This window comes from Coffea arabica, chromosome 1e, assembly GCF_036785885.1.
Source record: "Coffea arabica cultivar ET-39 chromosome 1e, Coffea Arabica ET-39 HiFi, whole genome shotgun sequence".
NCBI classification, from domain to species: Eukaryota; Viridiplantae; Streptophyta; class Magnoliopsida; order Gentianales; family Rubiaceae; genus Coffea; species Coffea arabica.
Genome location: NC_092311.1, coordinates 35180375 through 35192686, shown reverse-complemented (window position 1 = coordinate 35192686; position 12312 = coordinate 35180375).

Sequence of the window (12312 nt, the reverse complement as noted above, 5' to 3'; positions counted from 1 at the left end):
AACTTCAATACAAATAGTTCCCTATTCACAACAAAAATCTTGCCAAATTTGTTTCCCCTTTTTCTTGCAACCAACCTCATGATACAGAAATTTGTTGAAGAAAAACCACTCTTACAAGCTCAATAACACTTTTCAAACCAAATTAACCCTACATTGCCTCAAAAATCACCAAAGTCCCAATAATCATCATCCAAACAAAAAAAACCAACTCTTATATTCTCCACCTCACAGTGAAGAACTAGTACATAAACTAAATCAAAAACAAAATCAGTAAACTTGGTACTAATTAATCACAAAAAGAATACCACAGGAAAAATTATAGAAAAGGGCGTATAAATTTGAGCAGCTTCTGTTAAGGGCATCTCTACCGACTTTTCTACAAAATGTAAATATATTTGTGTGCATTTAGAATTACATTCAATCAATAGCCCAAATTTGTATTCATCATTGGAGCTTCAAGGACACACCCTTTTCACTAATTTTCCCACAAAAAAAGAAAAAAAAAAGAAAGGACAAAAATCAACGGAATTAAGTACATCCTACTGCAGAAAAGGATAAAAGATCAGTAAAAACGAAGACTGGGTGGATAGACTTATTGAATTCACCTGAAAAGTGAGGCTAAAAGGGTTCTTAAACCCACCTTTGGGGAGGCGGCGATGAAGAGGGGTTTTGCCACCTTCAAATCCAAACTTAATAGTCCCTCTGGCCTTCTGACCTTTGTGACCCCTCCCTACAGTTTTCCCTTTGCCCGACCCGATGCCACGGCCTTTCCGGGTCTTCTGCTTTCTGGAACCCCAGTTGTCTCTCAGATCATTCAAGGCCAAAAGGCTGCTGCTGCTACTATAGCCCCTATTCTGGTTAGAATGAGAACAAGAACAGGAGTAATATGACCCCAGAGCTCCATTGCTTAAGATGGTACGGCAAAGTTGAGTACACAGGAGTTGTTTTGGGGCAATTTGGGAGGTGGGTTTGTTGATTTTCGTCCAACCATTGCAAATTCTAGAGGCTGAAACCAGTGAAGTAAAAATTGTTGACTGCCAAAATTGTCAGCAGAAATTGCTGACTGCCAAAATCATCCGCATGAAATTCCAGCAGAACCATTGCCACCGAATGGCAAAAGACCAAAACGCCCTTCAAAGCCACAACAACCATGGGATAACCGGTCCATTTTTCACTGTTCACAAGCCGGTTCACGCTTTATATATGTAAGACTAGATATTTTGCCCTGACGTTATGCGTCAGGTAGGTAGGAAAGAATTGTTTAGTTGGTAAGAAAAGGAAGTAGACAAAGGTGAGGCTGTGGCGGTGGTTTGCATTGGCGTTAGCCAGGTGTTGCTTATGTGGTTTTGTAGTATCTGGTTTGTAGTTTGCATGAGTAGGATTGCTATTTGTAGTTGATGCGTGGATTGTGTCAGGAAAGAATTGCCTAGTAGTGTTGATTTTCTTTGTACGTGGCTAGTTTCCTGCTATTATATATAAGGATCTTCGTCTTTTGGGAATAGATATGTGTGGTATATTTTTGGTTTGCTAGGTAGTAATTTGTATTTGCAAAGTGTTTTTTTTTTGAGTTGGATGGAGTCGCAGTGTGTTAGTGTTTGCGGATTGAATGATAGAATTCGAGGATGGATTGCTAAGTTAGTTGTCGTGGAAAAATCTCTATTTCGGCGACCACGGAATTTGACTCGAATGTTTTTACTGATGCTTCTGTAAGGGCTTCTTAGACTTATTTTTGTAAGTTTTATTGTGTTTTTGTTTTGTTGATATGGGTAGTAGGTATCTCTTTTTTTTTTCAGGGTGATACAATTCAAGGAATAACATATTTATCTGATCTGGATGCTATGGATTATGCATTGGAGTTGCATGGGACATATTATATAGCAAATGCCACTATATAGTGTCTGCGTAGTTCACGGATGCAGATTGGGATGGTTCCATATGAGATTATTATATCACATAATACTGTGATTAATCATGTTTTACCTGAGCATGCATTATCGGTGGAAAATTTCTATGAATTGACTCGTTTTTACGATTTGGATTCCTTGAGAGCTAATCTAGATGCAAGGATAAGTATAACTTCTTTTTTGTTTTTTTGGTTGTGGCGTATTAGTAAGTTTAGGTATTATTAGTGTGATTGTAGGCTAATTTGTTATTTTGATATAATAGCTTTGCTTGGGATAGCTGTGTATGCTGGTCCAGCAATATTTTACGCCATCGGAAATAGACATGTTCATTTGCAAGAGTTTATAATCTTGAATGAAGAGTATGTTATCAGTTTTTGTATGGTTAGTTAATATAGTTATGATTATATTTTTTAACTGTGTTTGTTTAATCTTAGTATGTATATAATTTTGCCAGGAGGATACCAATAGTGTTTTCAGTATGGGATGATTATTTTGAGGATGATGCCATGCATTTAGTTGAACTTATCAGCGAGCGACCAGTTGTTATGATTTGTCGTCCACGTATTAGTCATCTTCATGGTATATGGGTTTGATTTTAGTTTTTTATTATTTATTTATGGTTGTGTTTAAGATTTTTGTTTATGTAAATATTTTTTGTATTTTTTTTCTTCGCAGGTCTTTCTATTGCGAGTCAAGCGACTACCATTATTATGCATAATCCTAATTTGCTCGTGGCTCAGCAGCTAAGGCATTGGTATGATACATTTATTGGTGATGCTGGCTTTTGAGCAACAAAAATCAAGGATTTTCGGCATTGCTTGTGGTTTATGCTGATCCGTAGCTATAGTTTTGGGGTGTTATGTCATTATTGTTATTTTATTTCTGTTGGTGTTATAATAGCCAGTATGTAAGAGTGATTTGTGCATAGTTGTAGTTTTGGTGTGCTATGTTGTGATTGTGATTTCATTTGTGTTGGTGTTATAATAGTTGGTATGTGACAGTGGTTTGTGAATATTGAACGTTTGATTTTCCTTTTGTTTTTTTTCCTTTGGCTGATTTGAAGCGGTATTATTGAATCTAAGTTTGCTTTTTTAAGAAGTATTTTTTAGTGAATTATTTGATTGTTTTTAGATGAATTTTTTAAATATCTTCTTGTTGCATTTTGCTTAACATTTATGTAGCTGTAATTGAATTATGCTGATGCGGTATAACTGTGTATAAGAAGAAGAAATCGAACCGTAAGCAACGTATAAATAAGATATGCGCAAATTTGAGTAGGAACAGGATAAGTAGTTATATCTTACATATATTTCATTTACAAGAGTAAGATGCATTTAAAAGTGGCCTTGCTCAACTGGCTGGCGTTTTATGTACATTCCACATCTTAGATATAAAAGTGTCGAAGCAGGGCCTACATTAGCCATTTTCAATATTGCTGAGGCTGGTTCTAGATACAATATTGATGATAGGGCTGAGCAAAAATGATAGAAGATGTGTTGAGTGAGAGATTTAAAAGGTGCTGAGGTGTCTATGGCTTTGGACGTTTGTTGTGGGCTTCTTGAACTGATTGAAGGGGGTGTTTTCATGTTGTTTGTTGCTTGATTGAGGTAATTTGGTCACTGTTGGTGGTATCGATTGATGGTTCATGTGTAGATTCTTGGGATGTGTTTGGTTGAGTAGAATTAGTCACAATTGTGGTCTGAGGGTCACTGCTGTTAGCGGTTAAATGGGGAATATTGTTTGGGGTGAGAGGGATTGTAAGATAAGCAACAACAATGTATCGTGCAGGCTGAAGTGTTTCTGATGGTCGAACGATATTTCGTAGTTGGATATAGAATTGGGTATCCTGTAGGTTGTTATTGATCAGTTGGATGTTGATTTGTTCATGTATCTTTTGGATGTTGACGACTTGCTCTGCTGACATTTGAAGAATAGACTCCGCATATTTATCTTCAATTAATGCTAGTAGAATACTTGTACCATCAAAGAGTTGAACTTCAAAACGGAGCCTACCATTACACCAAATTGTTAAGCATAATATTAGAATAGGTAGAAAATTGCGTAGTAATTGATAAAGCATAGAAATTAAATGTGAACCTTGGTAATGGTTTTTGGTAAGTGAGATGGCAGTAAAAGCATTTGAATTCTGTATTAGTATCAGCTCCTGTTGGTTTTGAACAATCAGGTTTTGGACAACTTAAGTAGTAAAAGCGTATGTTTGTCACTGAGATACGAATCTGAGCTTTTATCCAAAAGGGCCTGGTCTGTAGTTTCATATGATAATAGTTTTTGGTAAGTGAGATGGCAGTAAAAGCATTTGAATTCTGTATCAGTATCAGCTCTTGTTGGTTTTGGACAACTTAAGTAGTAAAAGCGTGTGTTTGTCACTGAGATACGAATCTGAGCTTTTATCCAAAAGGGCCTGGTCTGTGGTTTCATATGATATATGTTAGATATTTGTAACTTTATCTATAAATGATTAATAGCAGTATGATTGAGACTTACATGTTCAGCCATCATGGGAATTGCTGCTATTTCTTGTAGTTGTGCAGTGGTTGGTGGATAGATAATTTGATTTGCTTTTTCATATAACCTTTTTTTTATTATTGTTTGTATGTAGCAGCTATTTTCCTTCATCCTGTGTAAAAGTTGGGTTTATGAATCTAGTTGATATGAGGATTATATAGTTTAAAGTAATAGGATTACCAGTTTCTCAAAGTTGTGGCTTGGGGAATTTCTGGATTGAATAATATGATAGTGGTTGCCTGTGTTCCGAGAGAATTGCTGCAAATGAATGTAAATAAGAATACGGATTGTGAAGGTGCGTGATAACTTCATATAATTGCAAATTTGTATCAGAAAATAATATGGTTACTGTGATAGGAGTTGACTTTTGGTCTAGCCAATAAGATGATAGGCTATTGAGGTACCATTGCTTTTAATTGCGATCCTTCGACACATAAGAATTCTTCCCACATCGTAAAAGTCATTGGTTGTTTTCTGCATGCATAGAAATGTAAATATTATGAATTAGTAACATATGGTAGAGAATAAGTTTTAGTTAGAATTGGCAAGTACTCTTCATTAACAATAGCAAATTCTTGGATTGGCACATATCGTTTTCCTCTTGGCACTAAGCGAGGAGGTAGTGCATGCAGGACAGCACAGAGGATATCTATACATCAGAGATCAATTGTATTTAGACTACATGTTTTGTAAAAGGCAGTGTAAGGGGATGGATGAAGATCATACTTATTCATGTTGAGTAGTCGCCAATGTAATTATGCAGCTGTGCAAAGGATGTTAATTCATAGCAATCATCAGAGGGCAATGCATTATATGCTGAAACAGCCTGAATAAATGTTCTTTTAGAGATTGTTAACTGATATGGTGAAGATGCGAGATAAAAAGGGATGCTTATTTTTGTAACCCAAGCATTCCCAATGTAGTAGGTGGAATAAAGCTGGAGAATTGGCTCGATATCTTGAATGTCTCTTTCGAAAATAGTTGATTGGATGGTGTTTTTCTGCATTTAAAAATTGAAGAGATGTAATCAGTGATTTTGTGTATAAATGTGTGTGATAATAGGTGGACGAATGAAAATTTATTTGGTTTGATATATCTGACCATAGCATCAGCGAACACTAATTTTTGATATGGCCTGCCATCTTCTTTGCTATAATGAATTGCACTTTTTCTATCACAATGAGCTTAGCAAACCAATTCAAGTTTGTGTCTATCAACTTTGGTATCAGAATGCATTTTCCCTCCATGCTGATACTGAAAAAACAAGAAGCAAAGTAAAATTAGTTAATAAGTAAGGAACTTGTGTGTAAAGCATTTATATAAATCTAAGATATTAAATACTTTTATGTATTAGTATATTGAATAATGGCTAGGAAATATATCAAATATTCAATTGACAGAAAAAAGTTTCTGTGTATTATATACGCGAAGGATTTAGTTTCAGTTAGGAAAGTTTGTTTGAATGCTTGCAAAGGAAAGCTAGGAATGAAGTTACCTGAATAGATTGGAGAGCAAGGATTCAGAAGCAGAAGAAGAAGTTCGCGAGTTTGTGCAAGCTAATGAGATGTGTTTGTTCAGATAGAATCGATTTATATATAATGAGAAGGATAGTGGAATGAATGATATGTGATCATAACTGAAAAGCGAATATGCATTTGGTCTGGCGCATTGTTAATGGGAGACAGTATGTAATTGCATGTGATTAGAAGGTGCCAGAGAAAGTATGTAATCATTAAAATAGTGCATGGCAGATAGAGACTACGTGTTACACCTAGCAATGAGTTTTACATGTGGCATGCAATGAAATTAGAAACAACCGCTGCATATTATGAAAGACATCTGGACATGGCTTTGATGATACAGGTAGCATTATTGAAGGTACAGGTGTTTAAGCCGAAAATTGTTGAAGGTTCTGAGCTGGTAAAGTGCTATATTGCTATCTGTGATTGATTAAACATCTTTCTTATATTTTCAAATAGCTGAAATAGGTATGTAAATGGAGCTTTGTCAGTGCGTTGTTAAGCTCAGTAAAATTGAATAAGTGGTAGGGTAATTAATATAAAAGAGGTAGAATGTATCAGACAAGTTCTGGTTTTTAAACTATCTATTTTGTGATTTTGAGTTTTCTATCTCCGTAGTTAAAGTCATGCATTGGCTTAGTCATTTTTAATATCAGATCAAAGGCAGAGTCATTGAGAATTTCTTCTGTAACTGGAAGAGTTGATTAGTTAGCATTCTTAATATTGCAGAAGAATGAGAAAACAAGGCCGGAGACAACATTGGTTTTTTATGATATACTGAATGATTTCACTTCTGAAGAAACATATAAAGAAGGTTGACCTTACACCTAAAGTACAGAGCATACTGTCTGTGTCACAGTAAGAATGAGCAGTATAACGTCAGCAATAACAGAGATGATAGACCATGGACTGCTAAAATAATCGTTGTATAGCATTGTATACCACATAACCAATTCTGTCACCAACTTGTGTCTCTATGTTTTGCATCTGTCTGGGTATGAATTTGAACTCATCTGAAACATCAAACTTGAAAGAGGAAAAATTACTGTAACAATATGTATTGCTTATGTGTCGCTGCTTTACACGTGTGTGGCCATGAATTTGAATCTGTCTGTAAGAATTTCAGCATGTTTGTGTCCTCAGATTACACACCAACAAAAAGAAATGAGAAGTCCAAAAGAGTCTCTACATGCAAGAGCTTTCGAACCATAGAAGAAAGAACTGGCTCTGCTATGCACTTGTGCATTGGAATGACATCTGCTAGAGAACCTCCATCCATGTACTCTAGAGTTATGCTTATTTGTCCAGAATTTGGAGTGTAAAAAGCTCTATAGAATTCAACAAGACCTTGATGATAGGGTGCTTCACACAAGGTTTTTATTTCATTAAGAAGTTGCTACTTTTTCTCCTGATATGTGCATGGTACAATGTTTTTCTTTTAGGGAGGTAATATTTTTTGGAATTTGTTGTGATTTGCGTAAGAACGCCAGGCACCACTCTTGCCATTTTAGATGCAGGACTTGTCATTCAATCCAAGACTTTCGTTCTAATATTCTAATAGGTCTTTTGACTTAAATGAGACTTGAAAAAAGTATGTTAATTGCATATTTCACTTGAATCTGCAATTTCGACAGAGACGTATAACTTATATTTAATCATAAACTTTTTGTCATAATTATAACTTCTTAAGAGAAACTTTACCTGCACCCTTGAAATTGTACTCTCTTCGATGAGTGGTCACATAATCAGAAATTATTCTGCTGAATAAAAAAAAAAAGGATAAGACGTCACTTGATTAAAATGACTAATGCAGTGGTTCAGAACCTTTTATGGACGAAAGTCTTGAGAAGCAAAAAGCTCCAAGCAAGGCAAGTAGTTAGGGAGAAACGAAAGGTGTGCGGCTAATATTTTCCTAATAAACATGAAAAGATTACACGAGAAGAACTGGATTGCAAGTACTTATTTCACAAGTTGGAGAATGAACTTCCAAAATGAAAACCCAAGACCAAAGTGCAGCACTTGACAAGAGGAGGACAAAGTGCAGCACCAAAACTAAATGCTAGCCTTCCTTCGCCACGAGCCCTGTGGAGGGGAATAAAATATTTTTGGGGTGAGTTAGAAACTCAGCGAGTAACCAGTAAAAGCAGTCATCAAATATATTTCACAATAATGCATTTCAATGATGTCATGATTCCAAGATCAAATGTACGTTTATTGCTCTCGTGAGCCAGTGAAATCATTGCACTTGAACACCCAACGCTCAAATAGATCATTTAACATTAACAGTGAGAGGGAGCCCCTTTTTGAGCTCCAGATAAACATGAACATGAACCATAAACAGGGTGGAGACGTTGGTGTCCAGCACAAGACTTTCCCAGAACTCATTGAAGCCAAAATCATATCATGAATTCACATGCAAGCACGCATGAGATGCCATCGAGTAAATAATGCAAGAAACATTTCAAAAATAACTTTGGAAACAGTTTAGGGTCACTCACCTCCATGGCTCAGAAACCATCCATCAAATATCATTGCCTTACTCAAATCCAAGCCTTAGATCACAAACGCAAAGCAATCAAGCCCCTTAAAAGTTCGGACAGCACTTCCCCTAAATTTGCTTACTTTTCCAGCCGTCATGGCTTCATTATATTTCTCATTCAAACCCAAAGGTACACACACAACAACAAGTTCATTCAATAGCCATTCAGCAAGCTCCCAGAAGTACAAATACAAGTCAAGCTAGGGAAAAGTTCGGAAATGAAAGTTAAGCTCAAAACCAGAAAAATAGTTTTTGACATCATTTTGCGATTTTGGCACCAAAGGTACTACGAGTATCGGATGGAGGTACAAGACCCACCGTTTCGAAGATAAGAGATAAGGCTACAATGTTGAAGAAGGCAACTCTGTCCAGTATCTAGTGTAACCAGGTCAAAAATGCAAGATACTACACCAGAACCGCAAAAACAGGTTCACCAATCGCATTCTGGTGCAAACATCATAAATGAGCCTACCTAAGCCCAAATCCAGAAATTCCAAAGCCATCCGAAAGCTAAGAAACAGGGATACATTTCATCAGAAGACCTCAACAACCAATTCGGAAGCATTCCCAACCAAAATAACCCATTACAGAAGCAATTCTCAAATTCGGGTAGAAACAGGGCAGCAAGGGTAATTCCATCTTTTCACAAGCTACGCTACTCCGATTGACCTGAAATTTTGCAGGCACCTCTAAAATATCATTCCCTACAACTTTCATGTTTTAATCCAAGGCCAATTCGGCCTCTAACTATGAGCTACAAAACTGGGCAGAATGTAAATCCAAGAAACCCTAATTTTCCAGATTTCTTCCAAAACAGAAATTGCTTGCAATTTACCACTTTTTCCACCTTCTAGCTTCCTTAAATATCATTTCCAATCATCATACATGACCACATAATCATATCCATATGAAAACAGAAAAATCCCCAATAATTATAAAACTTCACCAATTCAACCAAAATCAAGATATAATCCATAAAAGTGCATCTTATACCACCACCAATCATGAATTGAACATCATTAGAGGAAGGAGAAGGGTTCTTCACAACTCACCTTAGCAATACAAGAGATAGAGCAACTAGTCACCTTAGCTTTCCAAACAACTCCACAAAACACCTCAAGACCACTTAGCAAAGAGATTTTATGGAATGATTTGGAGTTTTATTGGTTGGATTTGAAGATTGAGCAAGAAATAGAAGGAAGAAATTGATAGCTTTTCTTTCTTTTGCTCTCCAATAAATTCGGCCAAGAGAGGAGAAATAAGAGGATGTTTTGGCCAATTTTTGGTATTTATTTGGTAAAGGTAAAAGTAAAGTTAAATGGTCAAAGTCAAGAGTGAATTAGATGGTGACACTTGTCACCTTTAGGTTTAAAACTTATCTTTTTGTCTCTCCAATACAAATATCTTAACACCTTGTAAAATAATATCACTTAATACAAAATTCCAATAAGTTGTCAAAAATATAATGCATTTACCGCACTAGCGGGTCCCACGTCCAAAATACGCTCTTAATTTCTCAAAAACTAACCGATACTAGAAAAACCATTTTAAAACTATCTTTGCTCATAAACTTTATCTGGGAAATTTTTCTAATAAAGAAAATGTAGAAAAGGCGGGCGATTAAATAAAATAAACCCTAGAAAATTAGAAAATTTTCGGATTCTCACACTCATTCTTTCAGGGCGTCACAATTGTACTTGCCTAAGAGGGATAGGCTTGGAAGTACTGAAACTGATTTTAACCTTAGTTTTAGGATCAACAAGAATTACAACTTTTTCTTCATCTTCTGTTCCAGTCAGTTGATGAAACCTGACTTTGTTTTTGACCAGTCCTTTTTCTGTTGACAAGTAGAAGAAAACTCATATTTGTTGGTTTTGAACTTGGAACTGGGAAGAAGAAATCAAAAGGAAAAGTAAGAAAAGTACATATATATGTTTGTTGAATGCTCAAAATAAGGCAATAAGGCAAGAAGAAAGTAATGGGGAGCCAAATGTTACTTTTTCAGCCAATAAGATTTCTTTAATCTAGGAGGGAAAATTTAAAAAAAAATTAAACAGCAAAGCTTTCTTTTGTTTTCTGTTTTGATTGCAACAAGAGGTATAAGCAAAGTATTTATCTTGTGCCTTATGTTCTATTATACAGGATAGTGAATTTTTCATTATATAGTATGTTAGGAAGAAAATTGGAAAGTTGCACAACAAGGATCAAAAGGGAATTTTGTGTACTAATGACTGGAGAGATTTGCATTCATGGCAGCAGGGTTAATATAAAGTTCTAAGATAAAACTTTCCTCTTAGAGGCTTTCAGCGATTGCCATCTATAACACAATTTGGTTCTGAACATTTCTTGATTATAGACCTTGAGTTGAACACTTTGCTTTTCCTTTTTCTTTTTTGGAATGTACACTTTTTGCTGGACTCACGCGATTAAACATATTAACTAATAATGATATGATCAAGCTATTGGTTGGCGGTGGATGATGCTTGGTGAAAATAGTAGACATTTGCTGGAGTCCTTCGTTCTAGCAGTAGTATAAAACATATTGTTCATTTGTGTAACAAACTTGGCAATACCTGCTTTTACAAATAAAGTAGCAGGGAAGCACAAACAAAATAAATTTGAAATGTAAATTAGCATAAAGAGTTAAATAACATACCTCAATCTGCATTAATATGAATTGCCAGCATATATTCATTAATACTTTGACATTACTTGATGTTCTGCCATGCGATAATGCAACATATAGTTGGCCATGAGAGAAAACAGGCTCTTTTAGATATAGACCGACATAATCCAAGGTTTGTCCTTGTGCTTTATTAATCGTCATTGCAAAACATAATCTTAGAGGAAACTGTCTTCTTTTAAAAGGAACTGAGCAGAAATCATCATCAGAAGTTTGCAAGGCCAAGCGTTTCCAACTATGTTCTCAAACTATCATCATCAAGTGACCTGAAGCCACATTGGCCTTAATGTACACCAGCAAACATGTTAAGCAACAATCATACAATCAGGTTATTGGTTGTCGTTGCATGATGTTCAGCCAAAACATCAGACATTTCTTAGAGCCTTTCGTTCTACTAGTAGTACAATTTCACAAAAAAAAAAAAAAAAAAGTTGTGGGGAAGCAGAAACAAAATAAATCTGAAACAGAAATTAGCAAACATTTTGTACCACCAATTAAGGTAGGCTCGGGTTTAATCCCACTGACTAATTCATCACACTGGAACAAATCTTTGGGTAATTTTTCAAACAAGCCTTATACAGTTCCTTCATACATACCAGCATTTCACGTATACTGCCACTAGCCGTTGGGTCAGCCCCACTAGTGCGCATTTCTTTTGTACTGCCACTAGCCGTTGGGTCAGTCCCACTAGTGCGCATTTCTTTTATACTGTCACTAGCCGTTGCACATTTCTTTTATACTACCACTAGCCGTTGGGTCAGTCCCACTAGTGAGCATTTCTTTTGCATCGCCACTAGCCGTTGGGTCAGTCCCACTAGTGAGCATTTCATTTTTGCACCGCCACTAGCCGTTGGGTCAGTCCCACTGGTGCGCATTTCTTTCATTCTGCCACTAGCCGTTGGGTCAGTCCCACTAGTGAGCACTTTATTTTGCATCGCCAATAGCCGTTGGGTCAGTCCCACTAGTGCGCATTTCTTATATTCTGCCACTAGCCGTTGGGTCAGTCCCACTAGTGAGCGCTTTATTTTATACTGCCACTAGCCGTTGGGTCAGTCCCACTAGTGAGCGCTTTATTTTATACTGCCACTAGCCGTTGGGTCAGTCCTACTAGTGAGCGCTTCATTTACACTGCCACTAGCC